The following is a 9,828-nucleotide window of genomic DNA, read 5'->3' on the forward strand; positions in this document are numbered from 1 at the left end:
CTTTTGGACTCTACCCCTGAATAAACCACTCTCTGATATCTCTCTATCAGCCACCTTCCTATCCATCTCACCAACCCTATATCCATCCCCATATGCTGCAGTTTACTGATTAGAATTCCATGTGCTATCCTGTCAAAGCGTCCGTGCGGTTAGCCTAGTGGCTATGCGCTTCGCAACCACATGCCTGGGGAAGGAGTGTCCTAGGTTCGATTCCCGTCGGTGACGTGAGGAGCTGAAGGATCTTCCTCAGCCATAGCCAAGTTAGCCAGTCTTGGGCGTGGACAGCAGGGTTTTCCCCAGTTTATTCTGGGGTTTTTCATCCCACAAAGCAGGCATACTGGCCTTGAGAACTCAACACTACAGGCCATAGGATACACCGGGGCATAAGGCTGACCACCTTATCCTGTAAACGGAGTGAGGTGCGATGATCAATGGACCCTCGACACCCAAGGTAAAAGAGGGTATAAGGAAGATGAGATGAGATGAGATCCTGTCAAAGGCCTTAATCAGGTCCAGCAGCATCACTGTATACCCATTACTTTTACCAGTTCAGCCATCACTGTGTTATAAAATGTAAGCAAGTTAGTGAGGTATGATCTACCCTGCACAAAAGCATGCTGTCCCCCATACAGTATCCCATTTTCATCTATCCATTCCTGTATTTTTCTCTCGACTACTTTCTCCAAAACCTTGACAACGACTCCTGATATGTTGATCAGTCGGTAATTTGAAACAGCAGTCTTGGAACCTCCTTTATGCAGTGGAACTAATTTCCCATCTTTCCACTCCCTCGGGACTAATCCAGACCCGAGACTCAAATTAAACAAAATGGTCAAGGGTACTGACAATTCTTTAGCCGCTTCACGTAAGACCTGAGCTGGTATACCATCCAATCCCACAGATGTATTCACATTAAGGTTTTGGAATATACTACTCACCTCCATTTCATTCACCTCAATTCCCGTATAAGCTATTGGTTCCTTCATTCCTGCAATATCACCACCTGGATGATATACTCTTGCAAAGTCCTCACTCAGTAATTTCACTATATCAACTAATTTAGTTATCTCCCTACCATCGGCATTCTTTAAAATCATTCTGCCATATACATTTTTTCTTTTACTTGCAGCATATCGAAAAAACTGTTTGGGATTCTCTTTAGCTTGCATGGCTAATTTCCTTTCATAATCCACTTTTGCTGTTCTTACCACACTCGTATAACCTTTCTGGCCTGTGCTTTATACTGTTCATGGGCCTGCAGGTCACCTTTCTCCTTAAATTCCCTCCACAGTTGTTTCTTTTTTTTTGCAGCTCAAGCTTAATGGTGTTATTCATCCATTTAACCCCTACTTGATTTACAATCCAGACTCTAGGTATACAGTCAGCCATTACCTCCTTCAAACGCTCCTTTACCGCTTTCCATGCGTTATCAACCTCCAGCCCTTGCAGTTGTACATGCCATAGCACTTAACTAAGCAATCTCATAAGCTTGTTATACTTACCAGCCCGGCAATTCCACATGTACCCTTTCTTAATTGAAAATTCCACACATTTAGCCACCTCCCAGGTCAAGACATTATGATCACTCTCACCAATTGGTGGCAACATGGTCATATTCGTTACAGTCAAATTCTTAGATGCAATTACTAGGTCAAGCACTCTCAAACCCCTAGTATATTCCATTACATGCTGTCTCAGGTAGTTATCCCTTAATAACTGCATAAAATCTAATTCCTTCTTCCCATGTGTCCTCTCCTCCTTCCAATCAATGTTACCATAGTTGAAATCCCCCATAATAATTACCCTCCTTCCAATCATTGCATCTATTTGTCTATGCATACTATCTCCACCATCTATTCCATCATCTGGTCTATAGCAGCACCCAAATGTATATTTTATTCCACTAGTCTCAATCTCACACGAAATAGCCTCAAATGTGCCCTGTTCACTATCCTGCAGTTCAACTTCAATTCTCCTTGGCTGTAGTTCATCGGCTATCATCAATAACACCCCCCCCCATTCTTTTCTCTCCATCCTTCCAAAACACACCATACCCTTCACATTCTATCCCACTAGCTATATCATCTTCTGTCAGCCATGTCTCACTAATGCCAATAACCTGTGGCCAGGAAGAGCCAACTAAGGCCAAAAATTCTTCCTTCTTGTTCTTAATACTCCTGGCATTAGTATACATGATGTGCAGAAGCCTGTTAGTCCCACCCCTATCTTGATGCCTTATACTAACTATCCCATTCTGATCTGTTGTCCTTCGTACCAGCTCAGGCATATTATACACATTCTTATACACTGCCTCCCTGATATCTGCATACCCACTCCCCCCCCCCCTTAATAGCTCTAGTTGCCCTAATTCAGCACATCCACTTTACTCAGCAACACTTTTTCCAGTCTCAGCACACCAAATCCATTCAGATGCAAACCATCCATCTTATATTTATATAAGTCCTTTTGCCCATCAAACGCACTCCATACGTCTACAAACTCCACACCACTCCTCCTGCATAACCTGCGCATAAGATCATTTGCAATTATGGAACTCCTTCTCAATTCTTTTCTGTCATACAACGGCAACAGATTAAATTAATCCCAAATTCACAGCGATTAATAACCTCAGTAATATTTACAGTTGACTATCACCTGTCTCCCTAGCAAATCCCGTTTCCCAGTTTTTTTGACCATTTACTCTATCCTTTATCAATAAATGTTCTAAATGCCAAGCGCCCAATCCATTTAAGTGCAAACCATCTCTCTTAAAATACTCCTTCCTTTTATCAAACTCATTCCAGACATTCATAAAATGAATATTCAGTTTCATTTCATGCAGATGCTTTTATACAATCTTGACATCATTCCATTTACTATAATTGCTCTTCTGTTTAATTCATCACTATCAAATCTTGGTAGCACACTCATGATCTTTCCACTCTCGCTCTTTGCATTCATTGCTATCATTAAATCCTTCAAATCCTGTCTCACAGAAAATCTTTCGCTACCTAGATCATTCGTCCCTATAACTGCAATAATCTCACTCACTGTATCTTTCTGCAATTTCACAGCCTCAGTTATATCCTTAATCTTTGACCCAGGATAACACGCTTTAATTACTCTACCATCCTTCACACCCTTAATTATAGAATTCCCATACAGCACAATATCTTTTTTGATCCTTTTTAACTTGGCATCCCTTACCCCACTGATGCTTATTTTTGTCCCTGATTTTCTCCCACATTCTTTTGTATATTGCTCAGCAATTATATAATAACATTTATAGATAACTAGAAATTTGTATTACAATTTTAAACATAACATAATGAGCAAGCTAGTTTTACTACTGCCAAAATTTTATCATAAAATAATGTAAAAAGAAGCCATCCATTTTAATTTAGTGCATCAACACAAGAACACTTCTGAGCAATGTTTATCTATTCTTAAATAAATGGTTAAGCCTCAATGGAGTAAATAATGACAGAGTTAACAGGCGAAAAAAAGCCAAGCTAGACTTTTTATACATCAAAAGTGTCACTGTATGATTTTTAACTCCTATAATTTCAAGAAGCTTCCTTGCCAGAAATCACTTACTTTAATAAGAAATCCCTACAGTCATCTTATAGAAGAGAACTCAGTTCTCAATAATAACCCTGCATAAAAGAATATATATTTATAGACACAATTCCTGTATATTTATACTGGAATATGTTCATACATACGATTTTTAACTTAGTATTATATACGCTTGAATCATATCGCAACCAATTCTCCTCTGTTTTAATGATTTGCTGTGTTGCACTTCTGAGGTTACAAAATTTTCGGAGATGTTTACATTAATCATACGTATTACAGGGGTAAAAAATTATTTAATTTTCAGCAGGTAAAACAGGTGGAAAATCGTTTTTCGATAGTTGAAAGTAGTCCATTTTTAAGTATAGCGAAGGCTGAGTAATATAAATGTGGATGGTGATATCAATGACTTTTGATAAGAGCAGAAATACATTACAATAATTGAGCTTTATTTAACTTTGGAAATGGGCAATGATGTTGCCCATTTCAATGAGTTGCATAATTTAATGATGTCATCTACATCCTTTTTTGTTTTGTCAAATTTATCAAGTTCGTGAGTACAATTACAAACGGCTCAGCCCGTTTTTACATACATAACTGACCTTCATTTGCATACTCTGATATTATTTGATGCATGCCTGACGACTAAAAATATCAAAATACAATGTCCTCTCAGCTAAGCAATTCAACAGGGGATCAAACATATGATTATTGTCATACATTCAAATTCATCTTAAATTCGAATAATATGACAGCACATTTTGCTTTGAAGAGCTATTCATCAGATTCAAATTAAATAATTATATGCTTACCTAGTTTTCAGAAAAACTAATTCCAATTAAGAAGCAGAAATATCACGATTTATAAAAATATCACTGCTGGCGCTCATATTGAACATGAAGTGTATAATTCTTTTCAACGATGATTTTATAAGAAATCCATATATATTCCATGATTTAAAATAAACTTGGCTTTCACATAATATAATTCATAGATAACATGTCAAGAGTGTCAGTCAACCTCACCAATATTCTTCAAATGCATATGTATACGCTGCATCAGTCGAGCAGCATTACGAAAATTGAAATAGCAGAAAGCAATCCCTAGCGCCACGCACTTGACCACTCCTAATACACTGTAGTTGAACTACGGTATTTTTTGTGTGCATGTGTATCGCCATTTATTACGTCAAGCAAACTTCAAACTCTAAAAACAAACAAAAGTAATTTAAAATATCAGTAAACATATACTATTGATACAGCGAGATTTTAATAGTTCATAAAAAACTAGCCTATTTTGTAGAGAAGATTTGTTACACCATCAGATCAAATTTATTCATGTGCAAATTAAAATCTAACGATCACGTTATTAAACGAAACTTACGGTATGTAGTAAAATATAAAGAGGGCAATTACAAGAGATTATTATCGATAATAAATGAACTTTAAGCAGTGAGATAGTACTAGCTTTGATATCATATATCAGAAATAGATAACAATCCCGAAAACAGAGAAAATACCAAAAACTTCAGCTAAAAAATCAGCTAAACTTGGTAAATCTTATGATAAATTATTACTAGTGGTGGAAGAACAAGAGGTCGACCATGGAAATTAATTAAGAGTGTGGTTAACATGAGTATGAGAACTAGATTTTTCGCTTGTAGAATGGGGGAATAGATGGAATGCGTTGCCAGACTCAGCTGCAAGTGCTTTTTTCTGTCAATGAGTTCAATTAGAGATATGATAGGTATTGTGTGAATAGTCTGGATCTCAGGCGATGAGTCTTCTGACTCCAAGGAGATACCTATATAATAATAACAACAATAATAATACTAATAATAAATGCATATTCTACAATTTCAGAGACTGTTTCACCTTTTTTTAGATATTTTTCAGAACTTTATAAACAAAATCATGGTTATAAAGAGATTATTATTATTAGTATAAAAAAAATCAGCTGACGCCTTTTTATTCCCGTATACGGGGAGTAGGCGAGGCCATTTAGCCCTATCTAACTTTTGGAGACTGAGTGGGCAGTTCAATCTCCACTGGTACCAATCAGAGATAGATGGCCCAAGGCTATCACTAATTAAGCGGTACACAGTGAAGAGAGACGGCTCAAATGTGCCGCCATCTCGTGGTCCCTGACCCGAACACAATATACTTAATGTCTGAAATAATGTGGGTTCTACGGTCGATTTTCTTGAGTTTACAGCACGAAAAACCCGAGTTTCCGGGAGGAAAAACCCGCTTGCCCGTGCCAGAGATCGACTAACTCGGAAACCGGTCGAAATCAGGCTTAGAAAAATTTCCTCTGGTCGCCGACTAGACTCGAAACCAAGTCTTCCTTCGTGCGGCCAAGCGCCGTGGTATGCAAACGCCACATCCACTGAGCTACACAGGCTCTATCATCATCATCATCATCATCATCAACAGTCTTCCATGGAGTCAAGAGACTCATCGTGGGAAATCCACTCTCGGATGCACAGTTCATTGTACCTTGACTTAAATACACTCCTGGGCAATGCATTGAAGTCACCTACCACTCTCCATGCAAAAGTACTACTCCTCATCCCCTTGCTCATACCCCTTATACAGCTTCCTAGGATGGCCTCACGTTCTCCCCTTGTCTCCAAATATTCTATGAGAAATCTCAATCCACGCTAATCTGGTAGCTAACTTATACGAATCAATCATGTATTCCCTCTTCCTTCTATTCATTAGACTCTGTAATTTTCATCCTTTCAATCTGTCCTCATATTCTTGAATAACACCTAAGGATTTCTTTTAGTGTTATTTGTTAACTCTGCTCATACTGCACTTTTGCTGCCCTTACTAAGTGAATCACCTTCCTTGTTTGCTCTTTGTACTCCTCCTGTAACTAATTATCTCCAGTCACCTTGTAATACCTCTACAATGCCTTTTTTCTTCCGGATTGCACGCTTCACTTCTTCAGTCATCCATTTTACAACTACCTTATTTAATCTCCTAAGTTTTGGAATACACTAAGTCATTGCCTCTGCCAGATTCTCCTGAGTAGAGACCAAGCAGCATTGATTTCCATCCCATGCAGTTTCTCATTCCATGATACCGCTGCAAGCTGCCTCCTGAGTTTGCCATAATCACCTGCCTTAAAGTTTCACTTTAAAGTTCTTTCTCATAAAAGTCCTGTTATGGCTGGCCACCATCCAAGTGATCACTTCATTTTCACTTTCACCAACTGAAGGAAGATGTGACACTCAAATTAAAACAATATCTTCTGATGAGATAATCAAATCCATGACCCTCGATCCACGTTTGGCCTGTTACTTAAGGTAGTTATCCCATAAAAATCAAGAAATTTATTCTCTATGGTTCCTGATGGTGTCTCTTCATTCCTGTCTATGTTCATGATAATTGAAATAACCCATAATGATTTTTCTAATTAGCCAGAAAAATGTGTCTAAACATTTCCTTCTCACCGTCTCCCACATTAACAGCTCTATAACAACACCCTACTAAACATTTCATCCTCTCTACCTCCACTTTACCCCATACTGCTTCAAAACTGCTTGCATTTGCTCCTTGCATCTCCACCATAGATGGGCACAACTCCTCGGCCCAAATCAATAACACTCCTCCTCCTATCTGTTTTGCTTTGTCTGTCTTCACAAAAGACACAATATCCCTTCATTGCTATTCTTGTCAGAATATCATCCGCGCTCATCCTTGCCTCACTTGTACCAACAACTTTGGGCGAATGAACTCTAGCTGTCATTTCAATCCCCTTGTTTCGAATACTTCTAGCATTTGTAAATATACACACTAACCCATTTCCGTCCCAAAAATAGCACTAACCTCACTTCTTGGACATGATTCGTTTGCACTCTCCTCTGTCCATTCCTGTCTATCATCACTGATAGTACATCCCTCCCCAGACCTAAATGTCATCCCCACGTCCTTGACTCTCTCTATTCCTTTCTTGCGCCAAGTTTGCCTAAATGGTAGCGCCGGTGTCCTGTGTGAAACAGTGATGCAATTATTGTCGAACTTCACGTCCTACGTGTAGATGTATCACATCAGCACTGTTGTGCTCCAGCACCCTCTTTGCTGCAATTGAGGGATGACGGAACTGCTCAACATGTCCTGATAACGCTCAGCTGTGACCATTCAGGTCACTGGCCTCATTCGATGGGGTTTTTCGAAGTAAAACAAGCCGGTAACGAACTTGGTTACAGTATGGATCGGATTTCTTGCCCAAGTTCGTTACCGGGCTGTTTTACTTCGAAGAAACCCATCGAATCAGGTCAGTGACCTGCACGGTCACAGCTGAGCGTTATCGGGACATGTTGAGAAGTCCGTCATCCCTCAATTGCAGCAAAGTGGGTGCTGGAACACAACAATGTTGATGTGATACCGCTCCACGTAGGACGTGAAGTTCGACAATCATTGCGTCACTGTTTCACAGAGGATAGAGCAATCAGTCACTCATTTTCTATGAAATAGCCACTGCATTCACAAGACCTTAACCACTGTGATTATTTTCTTTATTGTTTCCTCAAAGCATGGTGTATCGGAGCAAAAACTTGTTCATCTGGCAGATTTGGAAAACAAAGTCGCACCCCATGTGCGACACCTTGCGACAAATCAGTTGCGCTGCACTGTCGACCATGCTGTATGGCAGTATCAGCTCTTGGTCCTGCACAGAGGCCAACACATGGAACTGAACGTCACCTCCATCGATTACTTAGCTCTTCTTGGCGGCCCTTTTCCACAAACATGAAAATGCACTTCATCACTCCATTGGACGTTCCAAAGCCAATTCTTGTCCATCTCCATGCGAGCCAGACATATCAATGCAAACGTTTCTCGGACGCTTGAATCTCCCGTTTGCAGGTCTTGGGTATGGCTGAGTTTATATGGGTAACATCGCGACGCTTTACGCATAGTTTTCCATGCTGTTATGTATGGGAAATCAATTGTTTCGCTATGGCACGCGCACCTCATGAACCTATATTATTCTCCTTTGATTGTTAGTAGCAAATCTTTAGTCATTTGAGGAATTTCAAATTTACTTGCTCTTCATGGTTGGACTGTCAAACTGCCTGTTTCTTCAAAATCGACGAACTATTTATCGTCATTTAGGCACCAGCGCTCGTCAAGTGCTGCTGGATCATTTTCCCAATTCCTATAGAAACACTTCACAAACAAGGCACGTTCAAGTAAAGTGAGACCCATCGCGCAAGACGAATGACTGTGGAATCAGTCTCGCTTTTCTTCGTTTATACAGCCTTACAGCTCAGATGGTATGCAAAATTCACTTTTTTCTCACTAAGAGCGCAATATTTTCTCTATCTGACATTTGTGGAATTTTTTTATTGTCAAAATCTCTTCCCCGTGATCTGGTCAGGGTACCCAAGTTTGAGGCTATGTCGTCTACTGGTTCTATCGGCAGATGTCTCTGAATACGGTACTTTAATTCGAAATACGCTGTTTTTATTGCAATGATGACGATTGAAATATTTGCATGATCAGGTGCACTTCAATTCACTGTGTTTATGTATATTTTTATATTTCTTTATGAATTCACGAGTGAAGAACGATTTAGCACATGAGAAGTTCAATAAGCGATTATGGGAAATATTTTCCTAAGTCAATGAGGGGCTTTATTTCATATTCTCTTCTTGTGTGAAATCTACTCAGGAAGGTGATATTTTAACTACAAATTATGCGATTGTTTTCTAGTTGTTCCCATGAACATAAAATGCAGCAATGTTTTATAAATACTTATTTCACACACAGCTGCAATGCGGTGACTTTTAAATTAAAATATATCTTCCAGAAGAATTCCTCATTGTCGTTATCTTTATTCAACAAAAGTGCTGTTAAACTTCATATGGAAGAGTTCAAAGAATCATTAATCTTTAACTCTAATCTTCAATAATTTCTCTAAAAATGCCATTACTTCACTGTAGGAACAAATTCCACCCTTTACATCACGCATCTGGGATTTATTTGTATTACTATTTCTAAAAAAAATAAATAAATTCCTTCTTTGACCTAATAGTTTTCATTGTTGAAAATGAGATCCAAGCAGTTCATATTTGTTGTTCAGATAAACTGAAATATCTAACAAGGTGTTTTCTTCCTTCTGTTCACTCAGAGGAAGGCTGTTGATAACTTCATAAATGCTGTCATCCAATAAATGTCTATCTATCCACACTGGAAACTGAAGGTTCATCATCTGCAGCGCCTCAATATTGTACAGTGATGG

General features: G+C 38.9%; 1 protein-coding gene across 1 annotated transcript in view; it reads right to left on the minus strand.

Moving 5' to 3' along the window:
* LOC150104956 (transmembrane protein 184B-like) overlaps nucleotides 1-4,881 on the minus strand; it is a 145,686-nt gene extending 140,805 nt beyond the window's left edge. Inside the window, exon 1 of the mRNA XM_090395435.1 lies at nucleotides 4,389-4,881. The gene's annotated coding sequence lies outside the window, so the exon portion shown is untranslated. The remainder of the gene's footprint in view (nucleotides 1-4,388) is intronic.
* Between the last annotated feature and the right edge of the window lie 4,947 nt (nucleotides 4,882-9,828).

This window comes from Typopeltis vanoorti, chromosome 7, assembly GCF_054136105.1.
Source record: "Typopeltis vanoorti isolate ZY-2024b chromosome 7, IOZ_Tvanoo_1.0, whole genome shotgun sequence".
NCBI lineage: Eukaryota > Metazoa > Arthropoda > Arachnida > Uropygi > Thelyphonidae > Typopeltis > Typopeltis vanoorti.